The sequence below is a fragment of the Schistocerca piceifrons genome, chromosome 11 (assembly GCF_021461385.2).
Source record: "Schistocerca piceifrons isolate TAMUIC-IGC-003096 chromosome 11, iqSchPice1.1, whole genome shotgun sequence".
Taxonomy (NCBI): domain Eukaryota; kingdom Metazoa; phylum Arthropoda; class Insecta; order Orthoptera; family Acrididae; genus Schistocerca; species Schistocerca piceifrons.
In genome coordinates this window covers 56122723-56146379 of record NC_060148.1, presented here as the reverse complement: position 1 = coordinate 56146379, position 23657 = coordinate 56122723, and the positions used below count along the sequence as shown (strand labels likewise).

Genomic DNA, 23657 nt, shown 5'->3' with positions numbered 1-23657 from the left:
TACGTAATGGCCTAATGTTTTGCAGAATGATTCACCGACGGTACACGCTAAAAAAAAAACATAACCTCAGATGCGGCACTATGACAAAAGAAACATGACTGATGGACGAAATGTGAAATAAGCACACAAACTTCATCACTATGTTCCAGGCATTCGAGTTTGGAAGAACAGTTTGTCCGCAGCTCGTGGTCGTGCGGTAGCGCGCTTGCTTCCCACGCCCGGGTTCGATTCCCGTCGGGGTCAGGGATTTTCTCTGCCTCGTGATGACTGGGTGTTGTGTGATGTCCTTAGGTTAGTTAGGTTTAAGTAGTTCTAAGTTCTAGGGGACTGATGACCATAGATGTTAAGTCCCATAGTGCTCAGAGCCATTTGAACCATTTGGAAGAACAGTTTGCGTTTCAAACCTGTGCACAATCGGAGGACGCATGCCTTGAAATGAGAACCGAGTAAGGCGGCACAGTGGTGAGCACACTTGACTCACATTCGAGAGGACGACGGTTCAATCCCGCGTCCGGCCATCCTGATTTAGGTTTTCTGTAATTCCCTAAATCGCTTCAGGCAAATGCCGGGATGGTTCCTTTGAAAGTGCCCGACTGACTTGGTCCCTAATCCTATGAGACTGAAGCCCTCGCTGTTTGGTCTCTTCCCCCTAAAACAACCCTTTAAATGAGCAAGAGTTTTGAGAGGGAAAGGAAATGCACCCAAACCTGTGCAAACACCTATTGTCGTGTCAGTAGGTGGGTATCGCTCGCAGAGGTCAGATATCTGGGTCGGTCATCGCCGTGCTGCATTTGTCTCATAGGGCAGTTCTCGACCTAAGTCTATACTGTGCTATTCATATTTTTTAAAATGCCATTTTATGTGTAGGTCTTGGTCCATTCCTATATCTACATCTATACTCTGCAAACCACAGTGAGATGCACGGCAGAGTTTATGCCCAATTCTGCCAGTTCTTAGGTTTTCTTCCCATTCCATTTACATATCGAGCATGGGAGGAATGACTGTTTGAATGCCTCTGTTTGTGCTGCAATTATTCTAATCTTATCCTCACAATCCCTATGTGAACACTATGTAGGGGGCTGTAGTATATTCCTAGAATCACCATTTTGTTAATAGACTTTCTTGAGATAGTTTACGTCTATCTTCATGAGTCTTTCAGTTCACTTCCTTCATTATTGCCTAGTCCGCTACTCCATTACTAGAAAAGCAAGACTCACATGACATGATAAATAAAAAATAAGACAGTCCAAGAATAAGGCAAAACCTATTCAGAACATTATTTAACAAAGAAAACTAGTAATCCAGTGAAACTGAGCCCCAGGAAATAGTTGTTACAGAAATGGGGACACTCAAATCATTGGCCACCAATTTCAATCATTAGGGCCCATTTCCTCACAGCGGCTGCACCAAGTAACAAATAATAATGCAATACAGACATGTTAGATTCACTTGTACCGAAGCTTCATGCTACACCAGCAGACATTAGTTTCAAAAATACAATTCCAAAGGTTATTATATAAGTCGTTAGCTCATTAAAAAGCAGCAGTTCTGCTGATTATGTTCCAGCAGGATATTAAAATCTTGTGCTGACTTGACATAACTACCCTCAAGTTATCTTTGCAATGAATCAGTCTCTTGGGGCATATTTCCTGGTTTTCTTGTCTGTACTTATTGACTCCCATCTAAAAAAACGAGATAAGGATAACCACCTCTAATTACAGATCTGTATCACACCTTCCAGTTCTTTCAAAAGTATTTGAGAAAGCAATCTCTGATACAGTACTGATGCTCTTCACTAATCAGAACTCATTAACCACCTTTCAGTTTGTCTTTTGTAAAGGAACCTCAAAACAGAAAGCATACTAAAGCTCACAAATGAAGTATTGAAAGAGCTGAACGAGAAAAATCTTCTACACAATAAAAGGATTTACTCTTCAGATATTTTTCCAGGTCTTCTTCAGTATGTGTTGGATTTGTGCTACACTTCTAGATTTTATTTATAAATTTCATGCCCATACAGCGTACAGTTTTTCGTATTGTTTTAGTCTGTGGTTAAGTAATGTGTAGCTTTCTCATACTGATGCAAGAAGCAGTTTCCCTCAGAAAGTTGTGAGTTTATATGTACTTGGAGTGGATTCCAGATCTAGTCTTCAAAATAAGTTTGCACTGTTATTTCTTTTTAGCTTCCATTATGACTCAGATGATCTTTTTTGTAGCTTAAAAGCTTTGAGTAGGCTAGTTTTTCAAATCCCAAGACAATTATACTGTACCTAATGACTGAAACAAAGTGTGCATAGGATACAGTCTTTACCTGTTTGACAGCAGACTATTGCTGTTGAGTCATTTGCTTAGGGGATGACATCAAACTGAACCTTGCATGGCATATTAATATAATACAAAAATACTGGTAGCCCTAATATGGATCCTTACGGAAGGCCACATTGTGTGTGTTTCCAGCCACAGATGAATTTCTCCTCATTGTTATTAACAGGTACTCATTGCTGTCTCTTTGCCATGTAATATGACACCTAGGTAAGAGATTTTCCTTGAAAACCATAGCTTGTCACCAGAATGAGATTCTCACTCTGCAGCAGAGTGTGCACTGATACGAAACTTCCGGGTAGATTAAAACTGTGTGCCGGACCGAGACTCGAACTCGGGACCTTTGCCTTTCGCGGGCAAGTGCTCCACCATCTGAGCTCCCCAAGCACGACTCACGCCCCATCCTCACAGCTTCACTTCTGCCAGTACCTCGTCTCCTACCTTCCAAACTTTACAGAAGCTCTCCTGTGAACCTTGCAGAACTAACACTCCTCTCGGTCCGGCACACAGTTTTAATCTGCCCGGAAGTTTCATAGCTTGTCAGTTTTTGGAGAAGGGACTCACAGTTTGCAGGATTGAAAGCTTTGGTAAGGTCACACAAGATGGCTGATACACAGTAGTGTAAAATAATACTGTGGGATGAATTATAATTTTCTATTTGATCACATGTAGGTCCTTTTGGGGAAAAAAGTTGTTTACAATGAGATAGGTCTATAGTTTCGCATTCCATCTCTCTTTCCTATTTTACGAACAGTATGTTTTAATCTGTCTGGAAAATGTTCATCAAAAGACTGTTGATTATGAAGAACATTGGATGTGGAGTACCATGATTGACAATTTTAATTGTGGGGAACCTCATCCCAACCCACTAAGTTAAAAAGTTTAGTGACATTATGATTTTTCGTAACATCAGAGATGGAAATGTGGGAAAATTTAAAACCTGAGTAATTTCTCTGCCATTATACGATATTTACTGGCTGGTGAATAGCCACTGGTTTTATTGAGATTTATGAAAAGGTCAGTGAGGGATTCGAATACGGCACTGGATTCTTACTTATCATTAGTTTCATTTGCAGCACAATTTTTCAATTTAACCATTTTTTTAAAATTTCATTACACATATAAGAAATTCCAATATTGGATAACCTTTTGCCTCCATATGCAGTTTCTTCATCTTAATTCCTTTTGCAACCCATGATCTACTTTTATGAAAATCAGTCAATAGTGGCACAAAATGGAAGCAGTTTACTGCATATAGACCCATACTCTGTAAACCACAGTCAAGTACATGGCAGAGGGTGCATCCCATTGTACCAGTTATTAGGATTTCTTCCTGTTCGTTCCATATAAGGAGTGCGGGGAGAATTATTGTTTGAATGCCTCTGTGCGTGCAGTAAGTACTGTAATCTTGTCCTCATGATCCCACGTGAGTGACATTGTAGTATATTCCTAGATCATCATTTAAAGCCCGTTCTTGAATCTTTGTTAGTAGGCTTTATCAGGATAGTTAAAATACTTACATGTTCAAGAGTCTGCCAGTTCAGTTTCTTCAGCATATCCGTGTTGCTCTCACAGGTCAAACAAACTTGTGACCATTCATGCTGCCCTTCTCTGTATATGTCCAATATCCCCTGTCAGTCCCATCTGGTATGGGTCCCACACACTTGGGCAATATTCTACATAGATTGGGTTGCACAAGTGGTTTTTACCCTATCTCGTGTGTAGACTGATTGCACTTTCCCAGTATTCTACTACTAAACTGAAAGCTGCCACCTGCTTTTCCCATAATTGAGCCTGTCTGACCATTTCGTTGATCATACCTTTACAAAGAGTACCACCCAGGTATTTGTATGAGTTGACTGATTCCAACTGTGACTCATTGATACTCTAATCACAGGATACTACATTTTTTCATCAGGTGAATTGAACAGTTTTCCATTTCTGAACATTTGAAACAAGATGCCAATGTTTGTACCACTTCAAAATCTTATCGAGATCTGACTTAATATTTATGCAGCCTGTTTCACACAGGTTTTTTTGTGCCACTCGATTGATGTTTTTGGAGCGATGCTGGTTTGCATCGAGAAAGTTATTATGTTTGAGATACCTAATATCTGTGAGCTGAGAAATGTTCAAAGATTCTACAACAAATCAATGTCAAGGATATTTTATGGCAGTTTTGTGGATCGTTTCTACTATCCTTGTTGTAGACAGCTGTGACATGTGCCTTTTTCCAAGAACTGGGCACACTTTTATTGTTTGCAGGATCTATGATAGATTATAGTTAGAAGCAGAGCTAAGTTAGCTGCAAATTTAGAATTGAATCTGACAGAGTCCATCAAACCCTGGAGCTTTTTTCAATTTTAATGATTTCAGCTGTTTCTCAAGACAACTGATGCTAATACATTGATTTGATTTGTTTTCATTTTAACAGGGAAGCTAAAATAGTTTAGGTCTAACCCACCACTGCCTGCATCGAAAATAAGTTTATTGTGTGGTATCGCGCCCTATCTATCTATCTATCTAGTAAAGCCAACTAGTGCCCTTAAATAGTGCAAGGAGTCCCTCTATCAGTTTTTTGTTAGACACAATTTCTTGAGGTGTAATTGTGATGAAGATTCTGTATCTATTACTCTCAAGTGCCATGCATCCATAGGTTAGGTGTGATGCAGTTTCATCACCCTCATCATAGATCCTACTTTTATTGTCCTCTTCCATTATACTCATTGTGTGTGTAGGTGTTTTTTTTAGTCCCATGGCCAGTCATCAGTCCAGTCATGAGTTTTATCTCTTTCCTGTTCAATCCCAGGATTACCGAGCTTCTAATAAAACATGGCATGGGCATTATTAAACTACCATGTTTTTATTTATGGACCTTGGTCCAATATCTTATGTGATGTTTCCTAAGCCAGTTCCATAGTTCTAATTTAATCATAGCCTTGGTGATTGTCAGGGCAGGTTCCAGTCCAGTAAATGGTTATGTTGCCCCCATCCTATCCAGTCTGTCGGCTTGTTCGTTGACACAGATCCCTGAGTGGCCAGGAACCCTCACTAGGTTTACCCTTTTGCTTCCCCCTAGCTCCACCAGAGCCCTGTGGCAATCTGCAACAATCTTAGATCTTATTGCAGGAGCTGCTAATGATTTCAGAGCTTCCTAGCTGTCTGAAGAGATGTGGATGCTATGGTCCTTGTAGCACCTACACATATTCTCCTCCACACATGCCCATATTGCAGTAATTTCAGTGTGGAATACAGAGGCCAGTTTTCCTAGAGAGATGATGCCCTCCAGTCTTGGTTGAACCCCGTACACCCCTGCCCAATGCCTTGGTCTGTTTTTGACCCATCAGTGAACCAAATGATGTCACCCGTACGATGTCTAACTGTTTTTTCCCACTGCTCCCTGCTTGCAATTATTATATATTAAGGCTTGTCAAAGCAGATGGGAGTTATTGTATAGTTGTCTGCACCTTAGCAAGCCCCTTAGCTGCAACCCCCTGTTGTACCTTCTTCCACCACACTACAGCCCTGTAGGAAATCCTAGGTCTGATCGCTGTGGTGTATATCCAGTGCATACCCCTGGGGCTTAGGCCCCAGTTTTTGCCACAAAGCCCTTGCAGTACGCACTAGAGTACTTTTTGCCTTGGAGCAGATACTGTTAATGTGAGGAGTCCATGTTAACTTCTCATCTAAGGTTACTCCTGGATATTTCACTATCCCCTTCACAGGTAGAGTTTCATTGAAGAGCTTTAGATTCCAACTTGAGTGTTGAATATGTCTCTTTGTAAATGGAACCTCAACAGTCTTAGGATTAATCTGCAGATCCTGTTTAATGCACTAATTTTTAACAGCGCTCTAACTTTCGTGTGCTATATTTCTAACTGTATCAGAAAATTTGCCAAGTATTACTACGACAAAGTTATCTGCATATCCTCGGCAGACGCAGTCTTGAATTTAAATCCATAATGAGTTCGTTCACCACTAGATTCCACAATAGAGGGGACAAAACTCCTCCTCGTGGGCAGGCTATAGTGTTGTTAATTACCATCTTTTCGTTCATCATGGTAGCCTCTACCTTCCTTCCACTAAGCATGGCCCTGGTCCACCCGCATATAGTGGTCCCCAGGTCAGGCACCTCTGCTGCCCTTACCATGGAATTGAAGGTCGTGTTACTGAAGGCCCCTCGATATCCAGGAAGATGCAGAGGGCTAGTTCTTGGAACTGAAGTGCTTTCTCCACCTTCCAATGAGTTGGTGGAGAGCTGTCTCACATTATTTACCTGGTTGATATGCGCACTGGTTTGAATGGAACGGGGCCCTACTTAGCCTCCTCTCCCCAACACATACATTAACCAGTTTTTCCACAGTTTTGAGAATGGAGGAGGACAGACTGATTGGTCTCGTATCCTTAGCCTTGGGGTATGATCAGTTCCCCCTGGCTTTGGAATGAAGACCACCTTCACTGCCCTCCAAGCACTGGGAATGATTCCTACTGCCAGGCTAACCCTGAATAGCCTGCATAGGACTCATATGAGCTGGAAAAATTCCATCTGGGTCACGTGACTTGGATGGTTGGAATGTTCCCACCACCCAATTGATTTTATTAAAGTTCACACACACTCCTTGGCAAATTTGCAGTCCTCTCTTCGAGTGCCTAAGGACCGTTGTCTCTCCAGGATCACATTCTGGACTGTGTTGTCTGGCAGAGCATATTAAGGAAAGTGAGTTTTGAGGAGCAGTTCCAGTGTCTCATGTGTTGTCTTTGTATATTCCCCATCCTCCTTCCTCAATGTAACTCCTGGATTGGTTGGTACCCTAGTGACAATCTTGTGCAGTCTTGCTTGTGCAGACATGCTCTACATTTCCTCACAGAATGCCTTCCAAGATGCCTCCATTGCTTGTCTGATTGCAAGATTGTATTGACAAGGGCATCATGATATTTAGCCCATTGTCCTTTACTTCTTACAATATTAAATAGTATAAGTATCTGTTTTCTTTGCATTTCTAAGTTGTTATTCCACCAAGGCACACTCCTATTTGTGCACTTCTTGGTGATTGTGAAGTTGTCCCGATATGAGGTCACTACGGCAGAGGTAACAGCATTTGCTACTTCCTCCATTTCTGCTGGATTGCTTATCAAGGTTTTAATTTCAAATAATTCTAAATCAAGGTCCCTCCTATATGTATCCCAGTCTGCTTTCCTGGGATTCCTATAGGTCATGGTCTGTCTGATTCCCATTTCATCCTTGAGTTTAATGTATATGTGGTCTGATGTGGATGACTCCAGCACCACATGCCATTGTTTGACATAGCTGTCCATCATCATGGAAGTAAAGGTTGTGTCAATTACTTCTTCCCTTCTGCCATTCTTGAATGTGGGTTCATTGCCGCTATTCAGGACCTCTAAGTTGTTAGCTGAAAGGAGTGCAAGAAGGTACTCACCTCTACAGTTGGTGTCCTTGCTGCCTCACACTAGGTTGTGGGCACTGGTGTCACATCCCACCAGCAGTTGGTCACCTTGCTGATGGAAAAGTCTCTACCAGTCTCCTCTCCTCCAAGAGAGGAGGAGAGCTGTCTTCATAAGGGAGGTATGCTGATACCAAAACAATTTCCCTCATGATGCCTTCCTCATACTGAAGCATTTTAATGGTCACTAAATCCCTAGAGCACAAATCCATCACTGTCGTGAAAGAAATTCCATTTCTTACATAAATGCTTGTTCTGGAGTTTCTTAGATTTCTAGCATAGATCAGCTTACCTCCAGTGCCACTGAGGCCCGATACACCACCATTATCCAAATAGGGTTCTCGTATCAGGGCCATGTCCACTTCCTGCCTTCTCAGGCGGTGACTCAGGGATGCAGAGGCCCCTTTTACCGTGCTGCAGATTAATCTGCAGCACCTCCAGTCTCCATCTTGCTTCCATCTTTGAGGTCTTTGAGAAGCCTGACAGTGACCTGCGAGAACACTAAAAACAATTTCAGGTCCTGCTCCTGCATCACCTTGAGGGACTTCCCTCCGACCTCCTCTACCAGGGTTCATCCTTTCAGTGCAGCCTTCTGGTTGACCAATCTGCAGTCAGTACTTTTGGGTTCTGGGCCCCTATTTTCCCAAACTATGTCTTAGGAGAGACTTCCTTAAGGATCTTTGGTTCCCATATTGGTATCTTTGCAGTCTTAAGAAGCTCCACTGCCATCTTAACCAGCAGCTTTGCATCTTTCCATTGGGATATCATGAGCACCTTTTCCTTAAGCCATTCCACCGTGTGTACCCCCTCACAGACAAAGATAAGGGCACCATGATCTAGATAGACCCTCCTGAAGTTGGGTCTTGGGCCAGCGCCCCCCCCCCCCCCCCCTCCTGCCCCTCCCCAATCTTTTCAAAGAGGGCCATCTGGACCAATTCCTGCTGCTGTGAGGTGAGGGCCACCAGTGGACAGCCTTCCTGGATAACTGCCACCCTAAAAAGCGAGAGTGCAGTGCTATAGGTCTGTTTCCCTATTTCTTGCCTCAGTTTTTTCTGGACTCTCTTATCCAGGGAGGAGGGAGTCTCCGATTCCTCCTTATCCGCTGGCTACCTGTCTTTGACCTAGTGTGGGTCTGCTTATCACCTTCAACCTGAGACAGTTTTTTTCCTGTAGGTTTTAGGTACAAGTCCCTTTAATTCCCTCCACTTGTCTTTAGGAAGCCATTCTTTCCCTTCCTTTTCCCACTGTTCCCTGAGTAGTTTCCTCCTCTGAGCCCCAGACAAGCCTTTGTTCTGATCTAGCTCCTCGGTTACAGTTCCCACTTCTGGCTCAGGTCTAGACCGTGATTCAGTAATGGGAATGCCTTCCATCAGTACTGACCCCGATGTTTGGATATCTGAGGTCTCATTTTACCCCTCAATTTGTTTTTCTATATTTTCTTTAATCGTGTCCGTATTGGTTCTCCGAGATTTGGGGATCTACAAGGTCCACATCACATATACCCCCCCCCCCCCCCCCCTGCGGTGTAAGGCTACTTACTCAGGGAGGTTGCTCGGTATCCCTGAAGCTACTTTTGCGACACATCTTCTCATGTGCCATGCACCCCTCGGCACGGATCGCATCACACCTTGGGTTGGGTCAGGGAGTTGGGTAGGACTAGGAGTGGATAGGGCAGAAGGGATGTTGTGGGATACTCTTAGTCTGATCCATCGGCTGAGGGCTTTCCAGCAGCAGTAGGTCTTCTACCTTCAGCATAGCCCTCAGCTTCACGCAGATACGCAAGCCTCTCCATCCGCACGGACAGTGCTTCGCCATGGTGGTGTCCCCCAGAGAGGATGCTAATACATACCTCATTTCAACAGTATGAGTATTAAACTGGTGCAATTCTCCTGGGTTTCCCTTTGTAAAGGAACATTTGAAAACAGAGTTAAGCATTTTAGTTTTTGCTTTGTTACCCTCAGTCTTGCTTTCCGTCTCTTTTGCTAGTTTCTGTACCCTAAGTGTGGTGACACTAACATTCTTTACGTATAACCAGAATAAATATTGTTCGACAATGTTCTGCTGTAGCACTTACTTAAGGCTTCACACATTGCTCTCTTGGAGGCCAAATGTGTTTAATTTGGCACCTGTTTATCTATGATCATTTGCTTTGTTGTACACCTATTATGCAGCAATCTCTGTTTCTTTAGAAGTTTCTCTACTGTACCTGTATACCATGGGTCCCTCCCATTAGGAATAGTTCTACTGGGTACATAATTATCCAGTACTTGGTCAAATATACTTTTATGATTGAATATTCTCATTTATTCAGTTAAGAAGTTATTGTAATTGTTACCTGTAGAAACATGTTTCCTAATCGACCACATGGGGATCTTAGTTTTGTAATTACCTCAACATTTTCTTGCCTGAAGTTCCTACATATTTTTTTTGTGCAGTCTGAATTTAATTTTGATAGTGATACAAATTGCTCTGCATGGTCTGATACTCCTACATGTAGAACTCCATTCCTTTCACATTGCAATGATAACTGCTTACAACATTATCAGTAAATGTAGAAGCGTTTACTGTAACACTTGCGTTGTTGTTGTTGTTGTTGTCTTCAGTCCTGAGATTTGTTTGATGCAGCTCTCCATGCTACTGTATCCTGTGCAAGCTTCTTCATCTCCCAGTACCTACTGCAACCTACATCCTTCTGAATCTGCTTGGTGTATTCATCTCTTGGTCTCCCTCTATGATTTTTACCCTCCACGCTGCCCTCCAATACTAAATTGGTAATCCCCTGATGCCTCAGAACATGTCCTACCAACCAGTCCCTTCTTCTAATCAAGTTGTGCCACAAACTTCTCTTCTCCCCAATCCTATTCAACACCTCCTAATTAGTTATGTGATCTACCAATCTAATCTTCAGCATTCTTCTGTAGCACCATATTTCGAAAGCTTCTATTCTCTTCTTGTCTCAACTATTTATCGTCCATGTTTCACTTCCATACATGGCTACACTCCATACAAATACTTTCAGAAACGCCTTCCTGACACTTAAATCTATACTCGATGTTAACAAATTTCTCTTCTTCAGAAATGCTTTCCTTGCCATTGCCAGTCTACATTTTATATCCTCTCCAATTCGACCATCATCAGTTATTTTGCTCCCCAAATAGCAAAACTCCTTTACTACTTTAAGTGTCTCATTTCTTAATCTAATTCCCTCAGCATCACCGACTTAATTTGACTACATTCCACTATCCTCATTTTGCTTTTGTTGATGTTCACCTTGTATCCTCCTTTCAAGACACTGTCAATTCCATTCAACTGCTCTTCAATGTCCTTTGCTGTCTCTGACAGAATTACAATGTCATCGACGAACCTCAAAGTTTTTATTTCTTCTCCATGGATTTTAATACCTGCTCCGAACTTTTTTTTTGTTTCCTTTATTGCTTGCTCAATATACAGATTGAATAACATCGGGTAGAGCCTACAACCCTGTCTCACTCCCTTCCCAACCACTGCTTCCCTTTCATGCCCCTCGATTCTGATAACTGCCATTTGGTTTCTGTACAAATTGTAAATAGCCTTTCACTTCCTATATTCTACCCCTGCCACCTTCAGAATTTGAAAGAGTATTCCAGTCAACATTGTCAAAAGCATTCTCTAAGTCTACAAATGCTAGAAACGTAGGTTTGCCTTTCCTTAATCTAGCTTCTAAGATAAGTCGTAGGGTCGGTATTGCCTCACATGTTCCAATATTTCTATGGAATCCAAACTGATCTTCCCTGAGACCAGTTTCTACCAGTTTTTCCATTTGTCTGTAAAGAATTCACATTAGTATTTTGCAGCCGTGACTTATTAAAGCTGATAGTTCGGTAATTTTCACTTCTGTCAACACCTGCTTTCTTTGGGATTGGAATTATTATATTCTTCTTGAAGTCTGAGTGTATTTCGCCTGTCTCATACATCTTGCTCACCAGATGGTAGAGTTTTGTCAGGACAGGCTCTCCCAAGGCTGTCAGTAGTTCAATGGAACATTGTCTACTCCCGGGGCCTTGTTTCGACCCAGGTCTTTCAATGCTCTGTCAAACTCTTCACGCAGTATCATATCTCCCATAATATTGTCCTCAAGTACATCGCCCCTGTATAGACCCTCTATATACTCGTTCCACCTTTCTGATTTCCCACTTGTGTACTGGTGAAAATTCAGATTAGACCATTAGTGTCTATCTGCTTCTCAATGTGAAATAAATTAATGTGAAATGAATTTGCCATCAGTACTTGCATCTGTGTTGAAGTCAGCAAATGTAACTATTTGTCACACATTTTTCCAGTTTTTATTTTATATAACAATGTTTCAAATTTCTCTTAGAATACCAAGCTTGTGTGGTACCCAGGGATGTGATGCATACTGACAATTAATATATTATATGTTCGTAACTGCCGTGCAACCACTTTCAATGTAATTCCTCCACTTCGATGGTTAAAACACTCTCTGATTTCATAGTCTACCGAGGACTGAACTAGTACGCAAGAGCTTCCATACCCAGCAGCTCTATATAAATCGGTAGCCAGTTCATAGCCTGTAAGTTTATTGAGGAAGTGGATATTTTTAATTTTAAGCCACTGTTCATTTAGAAATATTACCTTTACTGATAGTTTCATAGTTTCTAAATGAATTTGCATATCATAAAGCTTGCTAGCCATTACTTCAGACCTACCTTCAATGTTCAAATACACAATAAAATTACCACTCCATACACTATCAGGTAAAGCATTTTTAAAACTACAAGGAGTTCCATTTATCTAATGACCGCACACACATGGCTGACTTTACCAGCCACTGGAGCCATGCAGGCCTGTCGAGTGTATCCTGTGTCTCCCCGTTAGTGCCGCAGTAAGCGCCTTTCCAGCCAGTGCCATTTGAACAGTAAAACAAACATCACGAGTATAACAGTGAATCTGCAAATGCAGCAATGGCAATGCCGAAATACTCCAGTGCACAATGAGTGATCATTTATAATTTGTATGTGCATCCAGAGCCCACTCGTGTTGTCCAGAAGTTTTTAAATGCTCGAATTCCAAGTTATGATGCAACTCACAAGTTAGTGAAAAAATTTCGGAAATGGGAAGTGCTCATGACAAGAAGTGCAGAAGCTCATCTTGATGGCATTGCATATCACTTGGACAATATCCTTAAAAAGTCTTTTTGGACATCTTTCACATTGAACACAAATTTCATGTACTTCTGTACAAAGAACTACTAAGCTATATGGGCTAAAGTCATATAAAGAAACAGTAGTGGAAGAATTTACCGTATTTACTTGAATCTAAGCCGCACCTGAAAAATGAGACTTGAAATCAAGGAAAAAAAATTTTCCCGAATCTAAGCCGCACCTGAAATTTGAGACTCGAAATTCAAGGGGAGAGAAAAGTTTTAGGCAGCACCTCCAAATCGAAACAAAGTTGGGCTATTGTAATATGAGACACAATTTAGGTAGGATAAATGAAGATACAGCTACAGTAGTTTGGTTCGAGTCTTAAGCTTGGCAGTTAAGCTTTAGCAGGTAGCCATTGCTATGCGTCAAGCGTGCTTCATCTGGTTTGAATCGATTGCTTATTTTTCTTTGATCTGATAAGTGCCGTTCTCTTTGTTATAGGTGTTTACGTGACTCTAGGCTGAAAATTGTATTGTGTCGTGCATTGTTTGTCGCATTCTGATAATAAGTGTTTACGACCTGTCGCCGCTCGTGGCATGGCTTGCTTTTGTGTGCGTTACCAACGCCTACAATAAAAAAAAAAGAGAGGAATTGTCTCATTAGCGAAACAATGGCAAGAGACTGCTATTTGTTGTTACTTACACTGCTGCTTTCTTTGATAATGATCAACAAGAACCAAACAATAGACTGCGTATGATAGATGTTCTGAATGAGAGTTTAGCTAAAATTTTTCTCCATTTAAAAATCTTTGCAGATGCCTCTTTTGTACATTACATTCTGCACAGAAATTAGAGTCATCTTAGGTTTTAAAATCCAGTCAATTGCCACGCTTCATTTCTGATTGTATCACTATTAGGCATAAGAATAATACGAATATAAACATGACATGATATGTATATTCTTCCGCATTTGCTGCTGTCTCACACTAGTTTTGTAGGTTATTAGGCAGACAGGATTTAAATGAGATAGCAGCAAACATGAAAGAATACTTGGCAAATTGTTTATATTCGTATTATTCTTATGTTGAAGAGAATACTGCATGTGATTCGCAATTCATAAAAGTTCCTATTAGCAACCATCTCTTCTCACAGGTAGGAAAAAATTCAGAACGTAGAGTTGGCCATATTGACAAACATCCCAAATAGTCTTGCCAGTCGGATTTTTGTAGTACATTGAAATGCTGCTACATTCGAAGATGAACAACACTGAATTTGTATTTACTTTGTTGGATAATGTATGAAAATACAGTGGTCGAAACTCGGGGAGGAGTAAAAAGCTCGTCTTACACCTTTTTTGGTTTAATTTATTTACCGCCGCTGAGGTTTTGGCACCAGTATTTATCTTTGTGACAGCAAAGCATGCCTGTGTAGCGCTACATATATTCGATGGCAGAAGTTAGTTGTGGCGGCACCTACGAATATTTTTCAGAACTTCCGCTTACTTTGCACTCGATTTTAAGCCGCATGCGGTTTTTTTGGATACAAAAACCGGAAAAAAGTGCGGCTTAGATTCGAGTAAATACGGTAAACATGGTGATCTGGCTGTGTTAATATTTGCAAGTGGGTTTTGAAACATGTGCCTGACAGTGAAGTGAGTTGATACCTCATTCTGTTTTCAGATGAGGCACGACTCAATTTATGCGAGCATGTTAGCCCTCAAAACTGTCAATGTTGGAACACTGTCACAGCTATTCTGCTTCATGAGGAACCCATTCATGGTCAGAAAATAGTGTGGTGCATAGTTAGAGGTGACAGAATAATGGGCCCAATGATTTTAATGACACAGTTAACAGTGAAAGGAATGTGCAAGACTTTTTTAACCAATTTTAATGAATAGAGTTAAAGAGAATGAAGCATTGTATTTTTTCGACAAGGTGCAGTAGAGGCTCATATGGCAAATTTTTCTTTGCATACAATTCACAAAGTATTTTAACAACAATATCTGGCGCAGTTGAAGTCCCAATTTAACCCTATGAAATTTTTATTTGTAGGGAGCACTAAAGGCCAAAGTAGTACAACAAACCCACACACGTTACAGGAACTCAAGGATAATATCCATGAGTCAGTTCATTCACTTTCTCAAAGAGAAGTACATTGTGTGACAAATAATTTCTTCAGTAGATGTGAGGAATGTGTGGAAAAAAAATGGCATGTACTTCCAGCATCTCAGTGCATTATATAGGTAAGTACAAAATTTATTTACATATACACTTGCAAAGAAAAAAATCACAACACCAAAAATAATTAATGTAAAGTAATTAAAAATTGTAGGAATAGATTTGGCTAGATAATATTTTTAAGTAGGTAACATTGCAAGGTTACAGGTTACGTAAGTGCGAGATACCATTGCAGATATGAAATGCTGGTGAATTAATAAGCGGTGTAACCACCAGAACTTTGAATGCAAGCATGCAAATGTGTATGTACTGTGTTTTACTGTTGGTGGATGCCAAGTTGTGGGACAGAGTTCTATGCCTGACACACCTGGTCGATACAGTGATGGTTAATACTGTTAGTGGATGAGGCTCAAGTTGTCATCCAGTGACGTCCCACTTGGGTTCAATTGGAGGCAGATCTGGTTATCAAGCTGACTCAGGTAACACATTGACACTGTGTAGAGCACGTTCGGTTACAACAGTGACATGTGGGTGAGCATTATGCTGTTGGGAAAAAAACCTGGATTTCTGTTCACGAAAGGCAGCATTACAGGTCGAATCACCAAACTGACTTACAGATTTGCAGTTAGGGTGCATGGGATAACCAGGAGAGTGCTCCTGCTGTCATAGAAAATCACACCCCAGACCGTAACTCCAAGTGTAGGTCCAGTGTGTCTAACACACAGACAGGCTGGTTGCAGGCCCTCGACTGCCCTCCTCCTAACCGACACACAGCCGTCACGGCACCGAGGCAGAGGCAGCTTTCATCAGAAGACACAACATACCTCAACCCTGTCCTCCAATGAGCTCTCACTTGACACCACTGCAGTCGCAAATGGTGTCTGTCGGTTTGGGATCAGTGGAATCCATGCTACAGGACGTCTGGCTCGGAGCTGTCCTCAAAGTAACTGATTTGTAACAGTCCACTGTGTCACTGTGGTGCCAACTGCTGCTCATATTGCTATTGCAAATGCAGTACAATGCTCTAGAGCCGTACGCCAAACGTGACGGTCTTCCCTCTCGGTAGTGCTGTGTGGCCATCAGCAGCCCATCTTCTTGCGACTGTACGTTCTCGTGGCCACTGCTGCCAGCAATAATGTACAGTGGCTACATTCCTGTCGAGTCTTTCTGCATCAATGTAGACTACCATGTAGCTTCCCATAGCCCTATTAAATGACCTTGTTCAGACACAGTAAGGTGTTAATGGTGGCATCTTTGTCACTTTAAAGGCATTCTTGACTAACATCATTTCACCATGTTCAATCTCATAGGTAATTAAAGCTCGGGACCATTATAGCGTGTATTTAAAGCAAGCTGGTGCTACTAGCATCACTCCTATGTGACTGTCCCTAAATCGGAACAGACATCATCTTTCAGATGTAGCAACAAGCCTATCTACTTTCATTTATGTTGCACATCTCCTCCTTGCTGTTGCTCACCATCTACTGCACCACATGTACAATGGTCAGATAAATGGAAGAACCTGTAGTTTGGTTGCAAGGTAAAGGTGAGTCGAACACTTGCTCTGCGTGTTAGCCCATTTCTCTATTTTCTCTGTATGTGAGCATTTAACGTAATGGCTTGTTTGTTTTTACAGCTGCTCTAGCACACTATTTCATCAACAGCTTTGTTTATATCTGATGTTATTCTCTTCTTACTAGATCCAATCAGTTATTGCACGTGCATTGCAAAACTAGCCTTTTCATAACTGTTGTCATCAAGAAAGTTTACAACAGAATTGACACATTCTTTTTCTACAGTCCTTATCACATTTCTGAATTTTACCCCATGCTTAACAACACCTGACATCTCTTTAGCAGACTTTGATACAAAGTTTGAAACATTGCATGCTTGTCTCTGAATATTTTGACTTGAATATTTTGACTTGTATTCATTTTTGGGTGACTGCAGAATTGTTCTTTGCAGATTGTGTATTTGTTTTCGAAGGCTCACTTTTACACATGAGTCTTAACACATTGGTGCTATCTTCTACATTCCCAAGTACAAACTTTTTATTGGATTCATTTCAGATATGTGTAAAATATCGTTCCTCATCTGCTATTGCTACGCAATTTTTTTTCTAAATTGTACTTTTTTATTTTTTCTTTTTTTTTTTTTCAATGTATAGTATTGCTCTGTTACACATGAGCTAAATGTTTCAAAACTATTACTTTTGTCCACTTTTAAACTATTTTATATTTTTATTTGTGATACTTCATCATTTTTGCAGTGCTTGAATTATTGAGGCCTTGTCTCATATGATAATGGTGTTCTTTTTTTTTACATGTGTTTGTTACACAAGCAGCATATGATTATGAGTAGGCCACCGTTACCAATATCATATTTGTTCTGCTACAATTTTTGTGAAACCTCTATTTACAACTATTAACCTGGATACCTTTCCTAACTTTTTTTTAATGCACATTACAACTATTACCAAATTTTACTTAACTTTTATCAGAGCAGTTTACACCTAGTCCAATCATTGCCATCTTGTAAAACTCAACTATCAAACTAAAATGTTAAATGCCATTAACAGCATCCCCCTTACACAGAGGCAATCTTAACTCCTTAACAGTAAGTTGAGAGTTGCACTAATAGGCTCTGCCTCAGGTATGAAAATAGCTTCAGAATGGATGAACATAACATGTGGATTGTCACAAGGATCATTACATGATCCACTCTTTTTTGTAATCTATATAAATGATCTTCCATTGACTATAAGGGTCAGTTCAAAAACTGTAATATTTGCTGATGAAAGGAGCATACTAACTGAGAGTCCAAACTGAGTCCTGGCAGTCATATCTTAGATGAGAGCTTAATATGCATACAAGTTTTTTGCAGCTAACGGTTTAAGTCCTAACCTCACACAAACTCGTATTATGGAATTTCAAGCAAGCATTAATTACTTTTTAACAACACAAGTAGACATTAATGGTCATACATAAGTTAATGAAGAAGCTCTGTTTGAATATGCTATCCCAATAGATGCATCTCCTATTGTGTTGACCTAAAAACAAGAGCAGTGGTTTATTTTGCATGATTTCTAACCCTGCTGCCTTATGGGATTTCCTCTGTGGCAGTGCAATTAAAGTAAATAAAGTTCAGCAGAACTGAGCAGTAAGAATATTGTGTAAAGCAGATAACTGTATATCTTAGACGGGTATTTTTAAGGAGCTTGGAATTCTTATACATTTACTTCTTAACATTTTTTGTTGTTGATAAAGAAAATCAGGTTCAACTGAACTGTGATATTCACATTAAGAATACAAGACATGAAAATAATTCTCAACCAGACATTGCTTTGTTGTCCAGGGTGGAGAATAGAGCTATGTATGCTGGTGATAAGATACTCAGCAGGCTCCCATCTAACATAAAGCCAAAAATTTGGGATCCCTACCAATTTAAAAAATAATTAAAAACACATCTCATTACTCACTGTTTCTGCAAATTATCTGGGCTTTCATAATTGGGGGATCTAAATTTCTCTTATGTGCATGGTAGATAATAGTGTTTCTTATGAAACTCTGTAACAAGTAACAAAGCACTTTAAACAGGACTCAGTATTTATAGATGTAAAAATATTTTCTTTGAAAGAGAGAACAGTAATTAAGTGAATACTACACTACTAATTGTGGATAAACAGCAGTCATGTAATATAACTAAGTATGTAAATGACATAAGGTGGAATAGCATTGAGCAGTGGAGTGATAGTTCTCAATATGTAACAGAGATGGCTAGCCGAAGTGGCCGTGTGGTTCTAGGCGTTGCAGTCTGGCACCACGAGACCACTACGGTCGCAGGTTTAAATCCGCCCTCGTGCATGGATGTGTGTGATGTCCTTAGGTTAGGTAGGTTTAACTAGTTCTAACTTCTAGGGGACTAATGACCTCAGAAGTTGAGTCCCATAGTACGCAGAGCCATTTTTTGTAACAGAGATGGAATTTCTGTGCTTTGTTTGTCTCATATTAATGTACACCTTTATTCATTACACATCCCTGAGGATTCTCATTGGTGGGGTCTAGGGAACATGAGAAATGAATGAATGAATGAATGTGTAATGCTCTTTACCTTATGAATAACTATTTTTGTTTTTGTGAGTGTTGCAAGCTTGGAGAGTAAGCAACAGTTTAAGGGTGCAAAAGGCCTTAGGGTCAAACATCAGTATTTGCAATTCTTTTTACTTCTTTTTCTATTATTGCTTGCTTCACCTCTGCTAGTGATTTAAAAAGTGAAAAATTCCAAGCTGCTCCCACTGTGAGACTACAATAAACTGAAATTACTGCCTGTGTACATTGTTAGAGAGCTTGCAATTAAAAAAAAATTAAAAAAAACAAAGGGTATATTGTGTGGTGTAGGACCATTAATTAATTAATTAATTTATTGGTGCTGTGTATCTATAACTGCACAGTATAAAAATATATTGGCCCATTTCTTAAGTACTATAAACATTTCTTGAACTTTTACAAGTCATTCTTAGCAAGAAATGATACTACACAATATTTTGTTTATTTGTACACTCTACTAATGCAGTCAAAACTGGCACTACAGTTCTGTGTTTCTACATACTCAAGTGAAGTTTTGCTTGACAGGTAATCCTTCACAATCAATTTGAAACTGTTTACTTCCATTTGTTTACTTGTTTTACGTAATTCTTTATAAAATTCAATACCATGACATAATATGCCGTTCTGTAATAGTGGTGCATTTCTCTGTTATACATGTACAGTATATGGGGTGTGAAAATTTAGAACAAAGAAAAGGGGAAAAGATTTCCTCAGTATTAATTTAGAATGCTTGATAAGCATTTGTATGACAAACAGATGCAGAATAGTTGTTATTCGGGTGAAGAGTTACCAGAGGACAATCTGCAAATTTGAGTGGGAGAGAACACATACTTAAACTATTGTCACACAGAGCAGGAATTCGGATGTCAACATTGGCTGAACTGAGTTTCTGATATCAGAGTGAGAAAAATGCATGTCGAGGAGTACTTCCAAACATGCAGACCAATTCTGAGCATGTCAGATGTTCTAAACACACATCTGAATGTGGACAAATGAGATGGAAGAACGCCAACCAAGTTACTGGCAGGTCATCTCTTCTTTTGGTAGTGCTAGAAAGAGCATCAAGGCCACTTACGACATGAGATGAATTACATGTTTTGACAGATGTGATGAAAGGAAAGGAATGTTTGTACAACTTGCAAACTATTATAAAAAGCTCTCCCAGTTAAATTGTAACTGGGGTGTGTTGAAAGGTGAAAATCTTTCACCCACAGCTATGCAGTCCAAAGGAGTGTTGTGTAGAATTTTTAAATGAGCAAAATGTGTTCAACATTCATACCAACAAGAAAAGAGAAGGCATGCAAAGTTCTTAGATTTGTCTGTTAATGATGCAGTATGTAGGGCAAAATTCTGCAATTTTGCATAAAATGGAATATTTGGTTGAGCACTATGTTCACAAAAAGCTAAAACAACTCCATTGACATTCAAGGCACTTGGCCACAATTTGCTTTATGGATTGAAGCTGAGAAAACTGGTGTGTGTGTGTGTGTGTGTGTGTGTGTGTGTGTGTGTGTGTGTGTGTGTGTTCCTGTTTGCACATTTCCTTTACATTGCATACATCATTAAACGTTTATATGGATATTATTCAGGAGTTAAGTGTTCGGCCTATAAGTGCAAACATGTGAATGGGAAGAAAAACTATTCAAGCAGTTTTACACAGCCAGTTGTGAAGTGCACCGGCACAAACTGTACCAGTTCACATTTGTCGACACCATCTTTGTCTAGCCAAGGAAAACTTGTTGTTCAGCACAACAGTTTTTTACATCTAGATGTGCAATATGAGATTTTCACTCTGCAGCAGACTGTGCGCTGATATGAAACTTCCTGACAGATTAAAACTCTGTTCTGGGCCGAGAGTCAAACTCGGGACCTTTGCCTTTCGCAGGCAAGTCCTCCACCAAATGAGCTACCCAAGGACGACTTATACCTCATCCTCACAGCTTTAGTTCTGCCAGTATCTCATCTCCTACCTGCCAAACTTCACAGAAGCTCTCCTGTGAACCTTGCAAAACTAGCACTCCTGGAAGAAGGGATACTGTGAAGACATGGCTTAGCCACAGCCTCGGGATGTTTCCAGAATGAGATTTTCACTCTACAATGGAGTGTGTACTGATGTGAAACTTGCCCGTGAAAGGCAAAGGCCCCGAGTTCAAGTCTCAGTTGGCCACACAGTTTTAATCTACCAGCAAGTTTTAGAAATTAGTGTGTGTCATATTATGCATCAGCAGCTAGGTAGTGAAGTGCTACTGCTTGGTGATGCTGCACTAATACAGTGAACTGTTGTTTATGTAGGGGCCTTATTTCACTTCTCTTTAATCGTTTTGGAACGTTTCAGGTAGCATAAATGTGTCTATACCCATTTTCCACTTATTGCTTGCGGCACTATTGTTGTAATGTACTAAATTATAGAGTGCCGAAGAAATGACAGTTGTGATTAGCCAAATAGTCAGCTTTGACTAACTGAAGTTTACTGTTGTAAGGTTTTATTTTCTGTCCATTGCAATTTTAAGTGAATAATTTGAGTATACACCTCCCAAAGTCAAGCCTGTATGCTTTATCAACATCTTTGTTTTATGTTTCAGACAGAAGATAGGAATGAAGTGCCAACCTATTCTAAACTGGAAGTGCAGTCTGTAGCAAATTATGTGGAGAGTTTGCGTAGCAACAGTAGTAATACAAGGTGTCCAACAAAGGACTTGCTAACATTAGAATTAAATGGCATGAAAATAGTAGAACAGACATTATGTTTATTGTGAAAGCAGTAAGAACTTTATACACAAGCTTTGAAATAATAGTTACAAAACATGGAACTGTCATAGCAAAACAATGTACTTATAAATAATACTCCAAAGTTCAGAGCAATCAGTTAATCAACTTCAAATGGAGAGGCAGCATGTAAATGTTGGGCCGGTGGCAGCTGTAGTTACTCCTGAAGATATCACCATAGTTTATGAAAGAATACAGCAGAATATGAGGAAATTTGCCCAAACAATTTCTATAGAGGCTGGTTTGAAGTGTTGAAGCATGCATACACTACTGAGAAATGGTCCACATATGTTCCTATTCAAAATCCAAAGCCACCGGGTCATATCTGTAACCACTATGAAATAAAGGGCTTACTGCAGACCAAATTCTCACAATAAGTGAAGGATTTGGTGCTGGCTGCATCTGGTTTACTGGTTAGGGATACACCCATCTGAATGTGTTGGAGAATAAGAAAACTGGCAATTTTGGGGTACCAAAAAGCCCCTTTTGTATGAAGAAAAACCATTGCATTCTTCTAAAGCTATTGTTTAGGCTTGTGATATGCAGCAGGCATACAATGAGCCCTTACGTCATGCAAGAATCAGTAGCTAGTAAACATTATAATTTTTGAAAAGTTTGTCATCAAACAATAAGCATTAGAGCATCAATGTGCACTGAGTGATTCATGCAAAATGCGGCCTGACCACATCCGACCAAACTGGTGTTCCACTTTCTTGAGGAATGCTTTGAGAATAGGGTCATTGTGTGGATTATCTCATTTTTATGGACACAGGCATGGAAAGCCTCCATATTCACTCAGTCTGACTTTTGGGACTACTTTTCTGGGACACGTTGAAATACATTATCAACTGGGACCATCCCACCACACTGGATGAATATGGACTGTTTGCATTGCAACTGAATCCTTAATAAAAAGAAAATATGGCTTCAAATTCAAATTTTCTGAATCTACAAGAGAAAATGCTCAGCCAGCTACATGCATTGACAATATTTTAACGAATTATGAATTTGAAGATGGATATAAATTTTGTCTAGATCTAGGAATTTCTGATCATTCAGCATTATTCATTGAGCTACCCCAACCAGGTAGAGAAGCCCCATCTAAAAAAGCTTATGTAAACAGGATCTTCAACTAAGAAACTTTGACTCTATTCCATGATAAGCTCAAGGAGACAGAATGGCACTTTGATAAAAATATTTCATGCACAGCAAATTTTGAAGCATTTCTAGGGGATTCTCTAAGTGTTTTCAATGAAATGTTTCCACAAAAGACTTATTTTAATAAAATGACAAAATTAAAATGGATCACTAAAGGTATAAAAATCTCCAGTGCTAAAAAAAGGCAGCTACATAAGGAACCAAGACATAATAAAAAAATTGAATATGTTAAATGATACAAAAGTACATTTAAGAAAGTTGTCAAAGCAGCAAAGCAAATGACAAATAATAAATTATTCTTAAAACATGAGAATAAATCAAAGGCAGTGTGGTCAGTTGTAAAACACGAATTAGATATCAAAGCCTCTAGACATGGAATTAGTACAATTAAGCTTGAATATGAGATCATTGTAAATCCGGCTAGAATTTCAGAATGCTTCAATGAGTTCTTCATTAATGTAGTGAAACCAGAGGTTAATATTGCAGATTATGAGAACAATGTATGTCCCTTTGGACTAAATCA

The 23657-nt window shown here is 39.9% G+C and overlaps 1 long non-coding RNA gene across 3 annotated transcripts in view; it reads left to right on the top strand.

The window, feature by feature from the left end:
- The window catches only part of LOC124720105, a 28130-nt gene extending 4870 nt beyond the window's left edge, over window positions 1–23260 (top strand). For all 3 annotated transcript variants that reach the window (XR_007006065.1, XR_007006067.1, XR_007006066.1), the window contains exons 2-3: window positions 14979–15169; window positions 21793–23260. This is a non-coding gene — a long non-coding RNA (uncharacterized LOC124720105). The remainder of the gene's footprint in view (window positions 1–14978; window positions 15170–21792) is intronic.
- Window positions 23261–23657: the final 397 nt, after the last annotated feature.